At 39.8% G+C, this 20696-nt stretch overlaps 1 pseudogene; it reads left to right on the top strand.

Annotated features, from left to right (window-relative positions):
• The window catches only part of LOC145954838 (uncharacterized), a 198651-nt pseudogene that overhangs the window by 3854 nt on the left and 174101 nt on the right, over positions 1-20696 (top strand).

Below are 20696 nucleotides of genomic sequence, written 5' to 3'. Positions count from 1 at the left end.
TTTGATGATGACTTAAATGAATTAATTTGTACAAGTTATACTGACAACATACATAGACATTTCGGTAGCTTACTCATCAGAACTTCACAGTTAAGCGTGCTTGACCTGGAGTAGTACTGGGATGGGTGACCTTCTGGGAAGTCTCCCAGAAATTGTACAAGTAAGGATAAAACACGCTAAACAGTGAAATATTGTGAAATAGAACCCTTGAGAGGCCAAATATGGGAGTTGTTACATTAATAAATTTATTAAAATTAAAATAAAAATTATAATTTCTGACAGATTTTTCCGTCAGAAAAATTATTTCTGACGGATTTTTTTTTTTACGCCACTTTTTCCGACGGATTGAAATCCGTCGAAAATCTGTCGGAAAAAGCAAAATCCGTCGGAAATTTACCTATTTCCGTCAGAAATTTCCGTCGAAAATCAGCATTTTTCTTGTAGTGTTCATCCTAAACCTTATAAAATGCAATGGATTAATGAGGAAAGAGGTATTGTAGTTAGCCAACAAGCAATCATACCAATCTCCATTGACAAATATAAAGAAGAAGTTTTGTGTGACATAGTGCCATTGGAGGCTAGTCATGTCTTGCTTAGGAGGCCATGGCAATTTGACAAGAAAACAATCCATGATGGCCTCACAAATAAAATAAGTTTCCAACACTTGGGTAAGAAATTTGTGTGGTTTCCTCTATCACCCTCTCAAGTGAATGAGGACCAACTCAAATTGAAAGCCAAGAAAGACGAAGAGGAGAAAAGCAAAAAAAAAAAGAAAAAAAAAAAAGAAAAAAAAAAGATTTTTTCCTTTGGTGAGAAGGAAGGGCTAGGTTCAAGAGAACCTTAACCCTTGTGTCATCCTCATTCTTTTGGTGCCAAAGAAAGATGGCAATGGAGGATGTACACCGATTTTAGAAAGCCATCAATAAATAAAATATAAGCACCTAATCCCTAAGCTAGATGATTTGATGGATATCTTGCATGGGGCCATTCAATTTTTCAAAATTTGCTTATATGCATGGTTGGTGATGCCTTTTTGGGCCTCCCCAATACCCCTAACGCTCATTCATCTAATAAATCATGTACTTAAGGATTGAGTAGGAAAGTTTTAGTAGTTTATTTCCCTAATTGTGGTCTCACATCTTTGAAGGGACCAATGGCATGGATGAGCTTAAAGATTTGAGATCAAATTCTTCTCAAGAATGAGGGGATGATGGAGGACCATCCCTGAAGCACCATATAGGGCCTATCACAAGGTCCATGGCTAGGAGAGTAGAGGAAGATGAAGAACACACCACACTAAAAGTCATGATCATCATATGTGTGGATTTTGAGCCCTCTCCTTAGTTGGTTGCTTTCTTTTCCTATTTTGCCCTTGTATTTTGGGGTGCATTAAATATTAGGATTTTATTTTGTATTTATATTTAGCCTTTGTATTATGGGAAAAAATTAGCCATAGGATTTATTTTAGGACTTAAATCTTAATTTATGAGGTGAAAGTCCATTTCTTTCTTTTTCTAGGCCTAAGGGCACTTTAGTCTTTTAGGAGGAATGAGAGCCATTTCATTTGGGCTGCATTTAGGGCTCATTTATGGTGCATTTGGACTCCAAAATTTTGGCCAAATGCTCCCAAGAAACCCTAGATGCCTTTCTCTCCCTATAAGTACTCTAGGTCACCCACCTTGTAGCCACTTTGGAAATTAATGATATTGAGTGAGCCTTGTGCCTCTTTATTCCTTCCTTAGTACCCTAGGAACTCCATGGCCCCCTATCCTCTCCTTTATTCCTTGAGTGAGCTTGGGTCTTCCTTTGTTGGCCTTCATCATCTTAAGTGAAGTGAGCTAGCCTAAAGGAGCTACACCACCAAACACCTTCCCCTCCTCCCCTCCATTTTTTGCGTCAACCTTCACCTACCTAAACACAATCTCCACCACTTCCATACCCTTGAAGAGATCACCCTTCATGTCATCTCAACCTTGGAGAAGAGAAGAAGCCAACCATTAGCCCTCATGGAGAAGTTGGTTCCATAAACCAAGGCATAACGGTGGAAACCTTTGTGAGGAACCTAGGGAGAGAGAGTTCTCCATACATTCTATGGCTTTAGGAAGAGATAATTCTAAGAGAATTTATGATTTCATTCATCCAAAGTGGAAGAAAATGAGAGGTTTAAAAATTTATAGAAGTAGGTAGCTTATGGAGCAAGTTAACCTTAACCATGGTTTGGTTGCTTGACCGGCCATCCTAGTTTAGGAGGCTTGTGGAGCAAGATTCTATCTTAGCTTGCTGAGGAAGCAAGCTAAGTTAGAAGCTTGTAGCACAAGCTTCCCAAAGCTTCAAGGAAGAAGAGAAGCAATTTGGCCAAGAGTGAGCTAGGTAGCCTTAGGCTAGTTGGGCTGCTTAAATCTGCTCAAAAAATGTTTAATTTGGTTTAGTTAGGTTCATCCAAAAATGATGAGACCTAGCTAAATGAAATCCTTGAAAAATAAGGAGCAAAACAAGTCTAAAATATAAAATTTTTCCTAGGCCCAATTCTGGTCTAATTACTAGTCATACCCTCAAGCATTGCTAATTGTCACCCCACTTCTACTACTGAAAAAATAGAAAAAGAGTGACATTCAATACAAGGTTAAATGGAGTCAAAGTCTCCAAAAAACCTACCATAGAAACAATATACAATGGTCTATAAAAATGAAATATAAGTGCCTCACAAATACAAAGGCAAAAGGTAAACCTATACAAGTAACTACTATATTTACAAACATATGGAAAGTCTTCAAAATCATCCCATTCCTCTTGGTTCCTTTAATGTATTAGCTCTTGGATTCCTTGGCTTTGGAATATTTCCATTATCTCCTCCCTCTTGAAAAGGATTTGACCTCAAATCTCGAGAGTCTTCATGATGGTCATCCATACCTACAAATATATAATAACATTCATTAGAGGTGACATTGTCAATTAATGAAGGTGAAAGTTATATCCTAAGAGGAATCCTTTCACAGAACCTAATAAAGAAATTAATGATACTAGACCTTCTAAAATAATGCATACGATCCTCTCCTAAACATAGTCTAGGTATATTACTAAATCCTAAGAATGTTCTAAAACTAATACTATAACACCCTAAAGACTTAATCCTAACAACTAGAACATCTTGCCTAAAGTACCCTATGTGATAACTGTTAGAAAAGAATGGCTCAATCCAAGAGGGGGGGTGAATTGTATTCTATGACACTTAAAAAATTTATCATAGTTTTAAGGATCTTTATTTCAACTTAAACTTTTCTAATATGAATTCTCAAAGAAGTCTCTTGAAAGACTTACCAATGGGAATGGTCCTATATGCTTTCTTGATAAATCTTGATTAAGTTCAGTTTTAAGAACAGCTAATATGCAATACTTTAATTCAAGTTAAAGCAATGTTAAGCATACAAACATATTAATCAAGATCATCCATTTTATCACTCAATTATGATTTTGCTCAATGTAAGAGATAAGGGTGAGAGAAGAATGCACAAGTGTTTTATCCTGGTTCAGCCACTCCACATGTGACCTACATCCAGTCCTCAATCATAACCTAATCAAGATTTGTTCCACTATCTCAATGAAGAAGTTTTACAAGCATATCGCACATGCATACACTCCTACATTCAAGATAACCACTTTCTTCCCCCAAAAAAGCACTTCTTGTAGAAACTCATTACAAGAATTCCTTACCACTTGAGACACCTACTCAAGATTTTCCTTACACATTACACAAAGAATTAAAGGAACGAATTCACTTGGAAGCTGAATAAATTAGATTGTGAATTCAAAAAAAATCTTAATCCTTTCTCTCCCAAGAATGTTGTGATGATGATGATCTCTTTCAAAGCATTTCACAAAATGTTTCTCTTTCTGGTTTCACAAAGAAAACACTCCAAGAAGGTCACAAAGACTTCACAATATCAGTTTTTCTCTCTTTTGTTTTCAGTTCATCTCACTTCTTAAAGTTTCAAAGTGTGAAAGCTATTTATAAAGTTTTCAGATCTAGCTAATCGATTATTTTAAAGGATAATCGATTATTTTGCTCTTCATGATTTCTGGAAACCACTCAAGAATAGAATAATCGATTATTATGCAGGATAATCGATTATTCCAAAGAGTACTTCCTAGAATATTCGATTATTTCACAGATAATCGATTATTACAACAAGGCTCTTTTCACCTGTTGCTGGAATAATTGATTACACTTAATGATAATCAATTATTTTGAGTTAGCTTTCAAAAACCCAATTTTATACTTCAAAAATCTTTCCAAGTATTTTAAATCATCATCACACTCACTCTCAGTCAATTTAGATTAAGATTAACTCATGCACAAAGCATACACACGCAAAATAAACTAATCAAGGCAATACAATGCATAAGAACTCATGAGCTACTCCTATTACACATCATGATATTTGTATCTTCCTTTCTTGACTGGCTTGTGTCCTTAGTCAGCTTCAACTCCTTTATTATCATCAAAACTCTCAGAATCCATCCTTTGTTATCCTCAAAACTCTCAGACTCCATGAATCTCAACAATTTCCCATTTTTTGATGATGACAAACCAGTATGTTTTACAAACCAGCATTTCTCATTGTTAGATATGAGTAGTTTATGATGCCTTGTTAATATTCAGACCTATTCAGACCTACAAAATAACTCAAAACCTTTCTCCCCCTTTGGACAACATAAAAAACAAACAGGTATATATATATGTCCAGATATAGGGAATTAATTTTTGCAGATTGCACATGTATAGACATTGTTCAACTCAAACCTTTCATATTCATTGTTCCAATATATCCAAATTTAATACCAGATTTCATATCAAAGAATTGGACACTACATTAACACATGTATTTCATGTTGAGCTTAGGAGAATTGGAAGCTTTAAGAGTTTTGATGATCACAACATGGGAGGAACAAATTGGAGATCACAAGTGTACAACAACAACATTGGACACAAAAACAAAGTCAAGGAAGAGTCAAGAAAAATGTGTTGGAGAATGGCTATGTAATAGAACTTAGGAGATGAATTTTTATATTTGTGTATACTTGTATGTGTGCTTTGTGCATTGAGCAAAACTTGTCTAAAATCAAGTAGGGAGTAGATGATGATGAGTTGAGAACATTGGAAAATTATTTTGAGACTTAAAATGAAGTTTTAAGAACTGACTCAAAATAATCGATTATTGTTAAATATAATCGATTATTTCAGCAAATGGGCTAAGTGGAATGCCTTGCTGTAATAATCGATTATTTGCCAAAATAATCGATTATTCCTGGAACAACTCTCTGGAATAATCGATTATCCAGCTAAATAATCGATTAAATTGTTCTTGGTTGATTTCCAGAAATCTGAAGAACAAAATAATCGATTATTCTTTAAAATAATCGATTATCTGGGTTTGAACTTTTATAAATAGACTTGAACTATTTTGAAACATAAGACAATTGAGTGAGAACTGATAATCAACTTCTAAAAGCACTTTAGAGAGTCTGTGTGACATCTTGGAAAGGTTTCTTTGTGAAATTCCAAGAAGAAAAACATTTGTGAAAGAACTTGTGAAAATCATCATCATCATCATACTCTTGAAAGAGAAAGACAAAGAATTGTTCAAGAATTCCAGGTGAATTCGTTTCATGTTTGTTTCTTTGTGAATCTTTGTGGAAAATCTTGAGAAGAGTTTCTCAAGTGATTAAGGTTCTTGTAGTGGGATCTACAAGGGGTGCTTTCTTGGGGTCAAGAAAGTGATTATCTTTTAGTAGTGAAGTATATGCATGTGTGTTTGCTTGTAAACCTTCTTGCTTAAAGATAGTGGAAAAATCTTAATCAGGTGGTGATTAAGGACTGGATGTAGGTCACATGTGGAGTGGCTGAACCAGTATAAAAGACTTGTGCAATCTTCTTCAACCTTATCTCTTGTTTTGCAATTTCTTGGTTGAGCTTTAAGGAAGATAAAATTTGATTAGCAAGTGTATGTAATTCTTGATGGTTTAAATCTGTAATTGATCATTATTAGTGAACCTCATAATGTTGTAATCAAGTTAGTGTATTGCATTCATATTATCATAACAAGTCTTGAGAAGTGCTTCATTTGAAAATTCTGACTTAGAAAAGTTTTATTTGAAATAAAGATCCAAGTACTCTGATAATTTTTAAAGGGTCATTGAATTCAATTCACCCCCCCCCCCTCTTGAATTGCGCCATTCTTTTCTAACATTTCATACATCAGCCACATTCTCATAAGCATTATCTCAATTGCACCAGAAAATATGCATCAAATTTATCACAAAAGTATACCAATGCTCAAATCAAAATATGGAAATATCAAAGTTCAAATCAATGTAACCATGATGAATTCATACCAAACACAATATAAAAACATCACCAAATTTAAATTGCTCTAGAAATTAAAATTGTTCAAACCAAAGTAACCAAAATAACCAAATTGTTCAGACCTTGAAACTATTACAACCCAATTGAAATTTTGAACTAGAAATTTAAAACTAAGATTTGAACTAGAACTCCTAAAAATAGAACATTAAAACTCCTAAACGTATTACTCCGAATCATCTTGCATTCCAAGTTGAGCCTTAATCCTTGCAATTTCATGATCAAGGTTATCAAACTGATCAAGAATGCTAGAATAATATGATTCATGCTTCCTTGTCATTTCGATGACAGCATCCAGCTTATTTATCATAGTTTTTTCAAACAAAGAAAATGCCTTAGGCTCCGATTGTTTCTCTTGTTCTAGTTCAGGCTCCACTTGAGGTGGCAGTTCCTCATCATGAGATGGAACTCCATCTCCGTCCATTGTCGATTCTAGTGTTGGAGGAACATCACCCTTGAATACCTATTTATCTTCTTGTTTCAACATCCCCATATGATGCAAAAAAGATTTTTGAATCTTGTTTGAGGCATGAAGAATTATCTTTTTCTCCCCTTGAAGATCTACTCCAGCCTTCTCAAATATTCTTGACAACAATAAAGCATAGGGTATAGGACCATCCTCCTTTCTCCTAGCCTTCCAGATACAATCATTCACAACTGAAACCCAGTCTATCTTTTCCTTTTTCTTAATTACATGCATCAACAAAATATCATCTCTAGACATCTGAGCATGATTATGAAGCCTATGCTTAAGCATCCATGCAATTATGAAAGAAATCAACCTAGAGTTTTTCTTCATACCCCCAGCCAGAAATTTGTTGTAATTTGTGATCTCCAGGTTTCTTTGACAATCCCTAAAGGTTTTCAGCTCTTCAAAGTCACCAAAATTGAAAGGTTAGGGCTTCATACTTCCTGTTCTACTCGGCCCAGCAACTTCTTTCAAAGTTGGTCCATCAAGCTTTATGAGCTTTCCTTTCACCACTGATTGCGTTATTCCTCCGTTGCTCAAGGCGAAGCACAAAAACAACCTAATAAGGTTAGGGTAATGTGGACCTTCTAGCTCCAAGAACTTCCCAAGCTCTTGATGCTCCAAGAGAGGAGGAAAACTGAAACCCTCACTCTTGAACCACTCCAACTTCAAAGTCTTTGGAAGAATGATTCTCCTACCTACATACCACTCAAAGTAGTAGTCTTGGGTTTCTTTGTTAGCAAACCATTTGGAGATCAGTTGCTCAGCTCTTGTGGGCAGAGGTGTAACGACCCGCCTTAAGCCGTCACATCAACAACCAATATGATAACTAAAATAAAATAATATATAATAAAGAAAATAGAGCAAAGGCTAACTACACTAGAGTGTAAATATACAATAATGTATCAATTATTTTCATCATATAAAACATAATTTTATAAAAGAGTCATTCTCAGCAAGTTTATACAGTCATCCAAAAAGATAATATAATTACAACATTATGAAAGTATCAAAATAAGACACCCTAGGTGCTGGTCAAGCTCTAAGTCTAGCCACTTCTCAAAGAAGCTACCCAAAAAACTCCTTGCCATCCCAAAGTCTCACACCTGATCTGCTCCCCCACATAGTGAGATCATCACAGTCCACATCATGAAAATATAAGGGTTAGCACGTATAAAACCAATCATAGTAGAATAAAATGAAATATCATTAAACTAGATATTCATCAACAATATGTATCCATACCAAGGGAATGACAACATTATAACAACTCATTTCCATGCCAAAATATAAACCAATCCAATTTCCAATGTATACACATCCATGCCAATGCATACATATTCTATGATAATAAAGAATCCATAACCAATGTATATAATTCATACCAAATGCATACATATTTGACATCCAAACCAAAGTCACACCACTGTATAATCCCATGAAGTAACCCACACATCCAAACTAAATGTTGGCCTTAACACATCCAAACCAAGTGTTGAATTTGTGAACATGTCACCTGCCCATGTCACACACCTAACCTCTCATGGAAAATATACAGTTGGGTTATGTCGTTACGTAACCCTAGTGATCACGGCCACTTCATTCATCGGTATGACTTAGCCTTGCCCCCACACTGGTAGCAAATGGAATACTTAGAGGAGTACTTCATAATCCACCTAACATCTGAAATGGTTTATTAAATAATCTTTGGAAAAGTTCATATTGGAATCCTCACCATGGGACTCCCAAATTCCATATTTTCCCAAAGATTATATCATGATCTCACCAAGAGATCTCCCAATTCATACCATAACCTTACTCCTCTAAGTCCTATTAGCTTTCCAAACCAAACACACATAGCGTATTCCATAATTACATACAAAATTTTCCATAACCATGCCAAATTACTCAATATAACAACATAAATAATTAAACACCCAAAACAACTATCAACTTAACCAAATCACCCTTTGTGAAATGGCAATCTTCACATAAAACATCATATTAAGAGTTAAACTACTCCTATCATGCTCATACTTATCTCATATGAAATATAAGAAGATTTCCTACAACTCTTATGAAGACATCAAGTCCTAATTCCATCATCTACTTTGTTAAAAATTCTAAAAGCCACAACAGCTATAACCAATGCTGGTAGCTTGACCCCTGTTCACTAAAACAGTCATATCTAGAGTTCTAGACCTCCTTTTTGGGTGATTCCAACGCCATTGGAAAGCTAACATCCAAGGCTACAACTTTCCTGAAGACTTAAATACCAATATACTCACATCTGGCGCACTAATATCCCGCCCGGCGCAAAACTCAAACAGAGACCTACAAAGGTCTCAGCGCCCGGCACAATTATCTTACGCCCGACACAATTCCAAGTAGAGACTCCCAATGAGTCTCCACGCTCGGCGTTCTCAGATCATGCCCGGCGCAAAATCAGTAACCAAAACACAAGGACCACGTCTGATAGTGCGCCCGACATGGTTCTCCCCACGCCCGATGTGATTCACCTAGGGATTCCCATTTCAAATTGTGCTCGGCATGACTAGCCTCGTGCCCAGCATGATTTGCAATTGTGGTCCCTGATGAATTCAAGCTCGGCGCCAATAACTGCGCCTGGCACAATGTTTAACCAGAAACCCCTGAAAACCTCGAAAATTCCTTCCCAACACGAACCCAATCCAAATTACACGAGTTCGAACCATTATAAGGCATAAACACTATCCAAAAACAACATATTAAGCGATAAAATCAAGTTTTAACCATTAATCCATGGAAATCATGAAGAAACCCAACCAAACCCTTTCCACTCAATCCAACCTTAATCATGCATAAAACATGGAATTAATATGATATTTCAAACCCATACATACTAGATTAAGTCTTATAAGTACTACCCTTACCTTAGAAACCTCAGAAATGCAAGATTTGGACAAAATCCTCAAATCCCAACTCAAACTTTAATCCCCTTTTTCAAGGCTTTAGAGGCCAAATCTCTTGAAACTCCAGTTGTGAAGATTGATCCTAGCTTGATAAAATTCCCAAATGTGTCCTCAGCTTCCCTCCAGACCAGAGCCTCTCTCTACTTCCTCTCTCTAGAAACTATCTTTGTTTGACAAATGAGACCCTCCGGTCTTAAGTCCCTATATATATCCATTTTCCAAAATTTCCAAATTTCACCCTTAGCACATATTCACCTCAAATATTCTATTCCTTGAAGTATTTCAACTCCCTAAGCTCTAAAACAACCTCAAATTCACTCAGAAGGACCAGATTTATCTTATGTTCCTATCCTTCAATCTCCTACCCATCCTATTCATTTCCATGCAATACTCACAACTCACCACCATATGAAATGCAACATGTATCAACACACAAACAAACATCACTTTCATATACATATGCTTGGAATCATGAGTTGCATGCCATAATACTTCACTTAACTAAGATGAGAAGGAAGGTGATCAGTCTTCTTCGCTTTTAGTACCAATTTAGTATAATGGTGTACAATGCATCATTCACCACATTCATAATACACATGCCTATATAAACCTCTCATCTCATACTACAAAATCACTACTATGTCCAAACAACTAATCAAAACCACATAATTATACAACATGCACAAAGATAAGTACATTCAAATCCACACCTCCATAATCCAATCCAAATCCATATAGAAAACATATACATACTTACATACATACATATATATAATATAAAGTATATCTATCAAATAGATTGTTATTTCCATGGCGTTACAAGAGGTCTTTTGCTCCCCCTATCTTTAAGCTTCTTGGTTCTCTTGGAAGATGAGGTCATTTTGTGATTAAAGACGGGTTCTTGATTTGGAGAAGAGAAGATGAAGATGAATGCTTAGGGTTAGGGTTTACGTGTTGAACTTGAGAGAATGAATGAGTTTTATAGAAAATAAGAGGGTTAAGTGATTTTAAAACCCTAGACACAGATTGGGTAGAAGAAAGGTGCCACTTATGAAGGAAGGTGGGAAGTTGGGAGTTGGCGCGAATAAAACATTCAAAAATTGTCTGGAAAACCAAGGGTCACGTAAATAATCGATTATCTATACAAATAATCAATTATTTGTATCAGTAAAATCAGTTTGAAAACCTTGTCTGCACTAAATAATTGATTATCTTCAGAATAATCGATTATTCCAAAGACTTATGTCTCATTTTTGCTCCCAGATGATCAATTATTTCTAGAATAATCAATTATTCTAGAGACTGACTCTTTCTAACCTTCCTAGATAATCAATTATTTGTAGAATAATCGATTATTTGCCTAGTCTTACTTAAAATAATCGATTAAAATTTACAATAATCGATTATTTCAGAAAAGTTTTGTTTCACTACTTTAAACTTGTACCATCATGGCCCACATCTGATGTGTTTCGTAAGAAGGTGACCGAGACCCCTTTTTCATCGCCATGTGGTGGTACTCGGCAAAAGACTGACCTGATTCCACCACAAGGGTGAACCCAATCAGAATCTGACCTGACCCCCTCACGAGAATGGTCTTGGCAAAAGTCTGACCTTGTTTGGTCACGTGGTTGAGCTTGACCTGGTTGATCTCGGCTAGGACCCGAGTGGATCTTACTTCTCGCCTTGGAAGTGAACTGTGTGAGATATCTCGGCTTATTTCCAATATAAACCATAGGAGCAATGGCTTAAGCCCTATCGCCTTATAGGCTCAAGGCTGGAAGGCAAGTGTACCGTCCAGGTCGGGATCCGACCTGACTTCTCTACATGGGACAGGTCGGCTATAATCTGAGTCGACCCCCTCTCTAAGGGTCACTCGGTCACTATCCGACCTGGCTTCTCTGCATAAGCCAGGTCAGTCGTATTCTGATCCCACTCGCCTATAAGAGCCTACTCGGCCAAGACCCGACTGGCCCCCTTTGTATGGGTCTGATCGGTTAGGGGCCGATCTTACCTCCCCATATAGAAGCTATCTGATGGCAAGGGCAAGGTTCCACCTTCATTTTACCAAGTATCTTCTAGATAAGAACGGTTAAGGAAATCTGCACATTCTCGGGGCCCATGAGGCCCATAAACAAGAAACTATAAGACCTAAAGCCGTAAGGTTTGGGAGGGCAGATTACACTTTTTGAATGCTCTGACTCTAAGGTTTAGCCTAGGAAGAAACCCTAGTCTACCTTGTGGCCGGAACATTTTGGCGCCCACCGTGGGGTTACGGTGAAACTTTTCCTACACCCTAAGTAATACAGAAGAACCTGCACTTTACTATGGCGAGAGGTGGCACATCGAACAGCGACTCACAACACCCGACCATGGAGGAAATGATGGCGTTGATCAATGGCTTGATAGAGGAGAATGCGCGATCTAGGGAAAGGGAGGAGGCTATTCAACGAGAAAACGAGGAGATTAGGAGGCGAGCGGATGAGATGCAGGTTATGATAACGGCCAATACCAGGTCGGTGGAGGAAGATGTCATGATGGAAGTCCCTAGGGATTTCTGACCTTTCTCGAAAGCTATAGAGGTTAAGATCATCCCGAGGGATCATCGGATTCCCCAGGTGGAACCTTTTGACAGAAGCCAGGATCCTAGTCAATACTTGACGGATTTCCGGGCTCAAATGCTGATTTGTGGAGGGAGTATGGAAATTCGCTGCAAGTTGTTCATGGGCACGCTCAAAAAAGCAGCCCTTGATTGGTTTAGTGGTCTTCCTGACCGATCAATCACCGACTTTGATGTCTTTAGTCAGCTTTTCATGGCGCAGTTTGCGGCCAACAAAAAGAAACCGCCGATTACGTCAAACTTGTTTGATCTCAAACAGCAACGCGAGGAGTCGTTGAAGGACTTTTTGCAAAGGTTCAATGAGGTTGCTTTGAGGATTGCATCCTTGGATGAAAGGATGGCGGTCATTGCGTTCCAGAAGGCACTAAGATCGGGTGCATTCGACGTCGCATTGGAGAGAGCAAATTGCCAAACGATGTCGGAGGTAAGAGCTTTCGCCTTGAGTCACATAAAGATGGAGGAGGGGCAAATCAACAAAAGGGCGGCAGAAAATCGAGAAGATGGGGTCGACAATAAGGAGGGTAACAAACATCTTCGGCCGCGTTCGGATTGGAGTAAGCGACGTGACCATTACAACGTGAAGGAGGGCAATTACCGATAGGCAGATTATGGTGGTCGGACAAGGGGCAAGTGGACACGAAGCAACGAGGAGGAAAATTTTACTCCGCTCAATGTCCCTAGGAGGCAGATACTTCATGATGTCAATAGTGCATCGCTCTTTGAGTTTCCAGCAGCGACGGAGCGTCAGTTGGGACCCTTCAAGATCGACTGGTGTGAGTTTCACAGGACTCACGAGCATACCACTGAAAATTATTTCGTCCTTGAGAGACAGATTGAGCGCTTGATCAAGGAGGGATGCCTGAAAAAGTTTGTGGCAAGGAAACAGGAGGAAGGCTCGTCGGAAAGGCGACACAGGCATACAGAAGACGATGTAAGGAGGGATAGACATAGAGAAAGCACCCCCCACAAAGACCCTCCAGAAAAGGCGTCGGAGGTCCATCAACAAGCAATTCACAGGGATTTCAACACAGTGGCAGGGGGATTTGCGGGAGGAGGCGTCACCTCAACTGCTCGAAAAAGGTACACATGCTCCGTTCTGTCCGTATCAGAATTCTGCCGACCTCCCCAACCCACGATTTCCTTCTTAGATGCCGAATATGAAGTAGTAGCTCCTCATGAGGATGATCCTATTGTCATCACGACGATAGTGATGGGCTATAATGTGAAGCGCGTTCTGGTCGACCAGAGAAGTTCGGCCGACATCCTTTTTGGGAAGCCTTCGTAGGAATGAAGATCCCTAACGACCGAATTGTACCCTACGCGGGAACCTTGGTAGTTTTTGCAGGAGACCAGGTTATGGCTAGGGAATATACAGATTTAGAGACGATCTTCGGTCAGGGCTCGCAAATGAAAACGGTGACCATTCGGTATTTAGTACTGAATGCTCAATCGTCTTACAACATACTCATTGGAAGGCCTACACTGAACAAACTAGGGGCCGTGGTGTCAACATCGCACTTGAAAGTGAAGTACCCATTGCCGAATGGAGACGTTGGAGTCCTCAAAGTGGATCAAGAAGTTGCTCGAAAGTGTTATGAGGACAGTTTGAAGGCACAAAGGCGCTTGTATACCACACCAGCGGAAAAGCACATCCATTCCGTCGAATTGGATCCTAGGATGGGTCAGTTTGATCACCGACCCGCCCCTACAGAAGATGTCAAGGAGGTAGCAATGATGGAAGGAAGGAATGTGAAAATTGGAACTTCTTTAACCCCGAAAAACGAAGAAAGGCTGGTCAGGGTTTTAAGAGAAAATGTGTCGACGTTTGCATGGCATTCCAGGGACATTCTAGGCATTGACCTCGATTTCCTGTGCCACAAGCTAGCTATAGACCCAAATGCAAAAGTAGTGATCCAAAAAAGGAGGAAGTTTGGAGAAAAGAAACAAAAGTCCATCGTGGAAGAAACGAAGAAATTGGTGATGGCAGGACATGTCTGTGAAATCCAATACCCGACCTGGTTGGCAAACGTGGTGATGGTGCGCAAGAGCAATAAGAAATGGAGAATGTGTACGGACTTCACTGATCTGAATAAGGCCTGCCCAAAGAATTCGTACCTGCTGCCCAACATAGACTGCTTGGTTGATGGAGCGTCGGGGTACGAATTGTTGAGTTTCATGGACGCTTACTCGGGGTACAACCAGATCCGAATGCATCCAACAGATAAGGACAAAACTGCCCTCATAGCAGATCAAGCTAATTTTTGCTACAGGGTCATGCCCTTCGGTTTAAAGAACGCGAGGGCGACTTATCAACGACTGATGGACAAGGTCATCATGAATCAGCTAGGTAGGAATGTGGAAGCTTATGTGGACGACTTGGTGGTGAAGTCGACGAGCATCGATCGGCATTTTGACGATTTGCAGGAGTTGTTTGACACTATCGGTAAGTATCAACTCAAGTTGAATCCCAAAAAGTGCTCATTCGGGGTCCAAGCAGGAAAGTTCCTCGGTTTCCTACTGACTCATCGTGACATCGAGGCAAACCCTGACAAGTGCTCGGCTATCATTGACATGAGGATTCCATCTACAGTAAAGGAGGTTCAACAATTGGCGGGTGTAGACCCCTAAAATTGTCCAGGTCGGAAATAAGACTCGAAGACTCTCGAAGACCGAAGGAAAGTCAGCCAGAAGGACTCCTGGAAGACCCTAGGATGATTATCTGTAGGTTTAGAGGTCTTAGAGTAGCTTAAAATAAGGATGTGGGAGGATTGAAGCTCAATACGGCCTCCTAGAAGTTCAGTACGACCGTACTGAACAATTTGAACTACAATACGGCCGTACTGAAACCAATACGGCCATACTGAAGTTTTTGAACTTCAGTGCGGCCGTACTGAAACCAATACGGCCGTACTGAAGTTTTTGAAACTTCAGTACGGCCGTACTGAATTCAATACGGCCGTACTGTAGTTCAAATCTTCAGTACGGGCCGTATTGATGTCAGAGGCCGTACTGCGCCTCACTCCTATATATAGGACGTCATTTGGACGTCATTCTACACTTTTCCACACTTCTTGGACTCTCTTCTTGAGTATTCTGGGGTTTTTGAGCAGTGTTCTGCCTTAGAATTCTCTCCGAGAGCCGATCCGACGAAGTTCTTGAGTTCTGAGCATTTAGCTTGAGAATTCGAACTAGTCGAAGGGAAATCTTTTTGATTTCCATAGTAAAGATTAATTTTTAGGGAAGGAGTGAGCGAGCGTGTAGTGGGAGGGAGCGCCAAAAAGCCTCCTAACATTTGAATATATAAAAGCACGCTTCAAAGGTTTCTTCTTCAAAATCCTTCCTTTTACTGCTTTCTGATTGTTGCATCGCATGTTTAATTTATTCATCATGTAGATATCTTATTCATAGCCGTTTATAATAAATAGGGGTAATTTAGTAATTTTACACTGTTATTTATGAAATAATCCGTCATAGGGAACCCGAAAGGGGCGTTGTGGGGTGCTAACACCTTCCCCGCACGTAACCGACTCCCTTACCCGACTCTGGTTGTAATGGCCAAAGTTGATTTATGAAATCAATTGCCTTATCCCTTTTTCCAATGTTTTGAGTAAAACATTGGTGGCGACTCCAAGAACCCTACTACTTTGCGAAAACCACTAATCCATGGAGGGTCCCGCTTGGGATTAACATGGATTGGTGAATCATTTAATAAAATTGTTAGTTCGATGAGGTCTCAGTTTGAGAATAAGTCGTTCTAACAATCCACCACTTTTCAAAACTTTAAAAAGAGTCCGACCATCGTCGCGAATGCCTAGGTCCGTTTCGGCGGGTGGCGACAGATGGCGACTCCACTGGGGAAGCCTCGAGAGTCAGTCCCATTTAGTGATGGATTATTTCTAAAATAATAGTTTAAAATTACTTCATTACCCCTCGCTTGTATGATAATATGTTTTATCTATGTGGCTTTTAATAACTGTTGAATGTTTAAATTTTTGCAATTGTTTGAAATAAAAACTGCACACAAACCTTTGCACACAACAGTTCCCTCTATACCCGGGGGCATGAGTGGAAAGCCATAGGGAGTGGATGTTAGTACGGCCGGTTGTCGAATGGGCCTAGGTGCCCGTAGACCGTTGTCGAAAAACATCACTCAAGGTGATAACCATGAACTCGAGTCCGACAGTGCGTTGGAATTTTCCATCGACTTACGACGAGAAGGATTGGATCCCTATAATGGGGGCACCTTGGGGGCCTCAGACCAGTGAGAACAGTTAGAACCACCTTGAATATGCACTTTTCTGCAGGATACCCCTACCTCGTGATTCGCTCGTGACTGTTCGTGGATGAGTGAATTGTTTGTGTATAGGTTTATGTGGTATTGTTTGTGCATTAACAATAAACCTCGTGATAAGGTCTAAGAATAATCCCCATGCATAAAAAAAAAAAATAATAATAATAATAATAATAATAATAATAAATAAATAAAAAAGGTCATGACATGAGAGGAAAGACCATGTGTGAAAATATAATAAAAGTGAGAAGCATGTGCATCATTACTAATAAGACATCATGCATCCTCATTACCATTCATTTTAGGCCCACCAATACCTCTTGACATGAGTGAAAGAGACCCATAACTATTGAGACTCTCCGTTAGGGGAGAGATCATAGGTCGAGGAGGGTGGTAAACCTCCGTCTTAAAAAGGCAGCGCCTTAAAGATGGAAGAATACCAAGCTCGTGTCAAGAGTGTATTCATTCCATAAATAAACTAATTAGATTAAACGTTCATTTTAGAAAGTGGCTGGTCATCTCTCTGTCCTCACGCGCACGCAGAAAATCAAGAAGATGGACGCGTTGGAGGAACAAAACAAGAAGCTTACAGCCGAGCTCTCACAGCTCAAGGAGCAGATGGCGCAAATGATGGAACTCATGCGCCACCAAAACATGAACGGGGCTCACCACAGTGACCATGAGTCCCATCATGAGGAGGATGATGAGGAAGAGCAAGACCCTCCGCGAGCTGTACCCCTTGGGGCGGGGATTACAATTAGAGAGCCCGAGATTTCAAAGGAGCAATTCCACGCTCTCGAGGACCGGCTGAGGGCTATGGAGGGGCATGATTTTGATATCAAAGATGCCGCCGACATGTGCTTAGTGAGGGACATCCAATTCCCTCCCAAATTTAAAGTGCCCGATTTCCCAAAGTATGTGGGATCGACTTGCCCCAAAAGTCATCTCACTATGTATTTCCGAAAAATGGCTGCATATGCCACTAATGAAAAGCTCTTAATCCATTGCTTCCAAGAGAGCTTGGCTGACACCGCACTCAACTGGTATATGCAGCTGGATGGGAATCAGGTGCGTACATGGAGGCAGTTGGCCGACGCATTTCTCAAGCGCTACAAGTATAACATCGACCTAACACCCGATAGGTCTGATCTTCAAGCCTTGAGTAAGAAAAGTGATGAATCCTTTAAGGCGTACGCCCAACGATGGAGGGAGTTGGCAGCACAAATAGAGCCCTCGCTGTCGGATAAGGAGACGGTGTCCCTGTTTATAAACTCGTTGACCAGTCCCTATTATGACAAGATGATAGGGAACACGACAACGCTCTTCTCGGACATCATCACCATTGGAGAAAGAGTGGAACAAGGGCTGAAAAGTGGGAAGCTAGTTAAGCCTTCCCAATCATTTGAAGCTAAGAAGACCTTCGGGAAGAAGAAGGAGGGAGGAGTCAATGCCGTAACTATTTCTTCATCTTCTTCCACTTCGAAGTCGGGAAAGTCGCAATACAACCCTGTGAAGAAGTTTGATAAACTTCCGACCACATATAGCGACCTCCTACCGAAGCTGGTGGAAGCTCATCTTCTAGCTTACATTCCACCAAGGAAAATTGATCCACCTTACCCCAATTGGTACAAACCGCAAGACAAATGTCTATACCATTCGGGGGCACCGGGGCATTCAACGGAGAACTGTAGAGCTCTCAAATATAAGGTCCAAAACCTTATTGATGCTGGGTGGATCACTTTTGATTCGACAGCGCCCGACGTGAGCAAAAATCCTCTGCCGCAGCAGGAGTAGAGAGAAGAGCAAGCCACGATAGGGCCCCTCCATGTTTTTCTTTTCTTTTTAGGACTCATGATCAGTACCCGAGATCATGAGATCCTTTTCATGTAAATAAGGGTTTTTTGTACAGTTTTTTATTCATATCAATAAAGAGGCATTTTTCACACATCATTCTCTCATTTGTTCTTTTCTCTCTTTCTCTCATTAACATTAATAATTCTAAACCAAAAACAGAACCAATAAAATAATTATGTCTGTAATTGTTCGCTCTGACCGGGATCCGGAAGTTGAGGACGAATGGGTTGAGCTGGACAGTGATGAGGAGGCCATCTCTCCGGATCTGCAAAGACTGCTAGATCAAGAAGCTCGTCTACTCCAAACGTGTCAAGAGAAATTGGAGACTGTGAATTTGGGGGCAGGGCCGAGAGATAAAAAAGGTCAACATTGGGACCCATATCAGTGATGAAATAAGGACACATGTTTCCGCTATGATTATAATAAAATCATTCTTTATTCTTTCTCATTGCTTCTTTTCTTGCTTATATTCTAAACCACATTATTTTTAACCCTGTTTGAATAAACATGAATGAGGTTAAAATCATCTTAATAATAATAAACCCGCATCATTTTTATGTGGAAGTGTGTGTGACAACTTGGAGCACCTTCCCTTGGCCTCGACAAGTGCCATCATGGATAAAAAGAAATCCTTTAAAATAAAAGAAGCTCGGCAGGAAACCCAAAAAAGGGGCTGCGCAAAAATAAGAGCAAAAAACCCGCTAGGAATCCCACAAAAGGGTGACCTAGGCAAAAGTTAGGGTTGCAAAAATGAAAAAAAAAAAACAAAATCCATGATGGTACCACGAGCCGAATTCAAGAAAGGTTCAAGGGAAGCTATCTAAGTTGTCAAATCACAACGTCAATAAACAAAGATTTTCTTAACTTCATAAGTGTTTAAACAAACAAGCCTAAACACATAAGCCTACCTTGGCCAACCATTCTTACAAAAACCATTTTTGAAAAATAAATCCCCTCTAAAACACAAACTTCAGAACAAAAATATCTTTCCTTTCTTTTCTCTCTTGTCCCAAACGATTTTAGAATAATCTGGTGGAAGCATGGAGAAATAAATCATCACTGAAAATGGATCTAATCTGAATAATAAAATGGTGGAAGAACTGTGCCAAGAATTCAAGATCCAACACCACAACTCTTCCCCATATCGGCCGAAGATAAATGGGGCAGTCGAGGCAACCAATAAGAACATCAAGAAAATAGTGCAAAAGATGGTTGTCTCATTTAAAGACTAGCACGAGATGTTACCCTTCGCTCTTCATGGTTATAGGACTTCAGTACGCAGTTCTACCCGTCGAGGTCGAAATACCTTCTCTAAGGGTAATCATGGAAGCAAAACTTTCCGAGGCAGAATGGGTTCAAAGCCGATACGACCAGTTGAACCTTATCAAAGAGAAACGGATGAACGCCATATGCCATGGTCAAGCCTATCAGAGGAAGATCAAAAAAGGCTTTTGACAAGAAAGTCCACCCTCGAGTCTACCATGAGGGAGAGTTGGTAATGAAGAAGTTGCTACCAGTTCAAAAGGACAAAATCGGAAAGTGGGCCCCGAATTACGAAGGACCATACGTGGTGAAGCGAGCCTTCTCAGGAGGAGCATTGATCCTCACAGACATGGATGGAGAAGAACTTCGATACCCAGTCAACGCTGACATGGTAAAGAAGTGCTACGCTTGAAGACGTTGCTTGCATAGGCCCGCTAGGATGAAAACTCGAAAAGGGCGTCCTAGGCAAAAGTTAGGGAAAAATAAAAAGCCCGCCAGTACAAGGGTGCTAGGCAAAACAAAGGCGAATTTATCCCCGCTAGGATACGTCCTAGGCAAAAATTAGGGGCAAAAGAATAAGACACAAAAACAAAGCAAGCAACGATCACTTGAACCGAAAACCGAAAGGTGGTTCAAGTGATTATCTTCTAGAAGCAAGCGTCTACACTCCTGGCTCAGGCATCTCACCCGAAGCAATTAGGGGAACGTAAGAGCAACAATTACAGATATAATTGTTAAGCCTGATGTATATAGCCTACCCTGGCCAGCCATTCTTCAGAAATTCCTTTTGTATATCTTTCTGTAAAAACATTTGTGAATATCAATAAAAT

The sequence above is a fragment of the Cajanus cajan genome, chromosome 2, assembly GCF_000230855.2.
Source record: "Cajanus cajan strain Asha chromosome 2, NIPB_CcT2T_4, whole genome shotgun sequence".
Classification (NCBI taxonomy): Eukaryota; Viridiplantae; Streptophyta; class Magnoliopsida; order Fabales; family Fabaceae; genus Cajanus; species Cajanus cajan.
The sequence above is the reverse complement of the archived record's forward strand: the minus strand, read 5'-3'. Positions and strand labels throughout refer to the sequence as shown.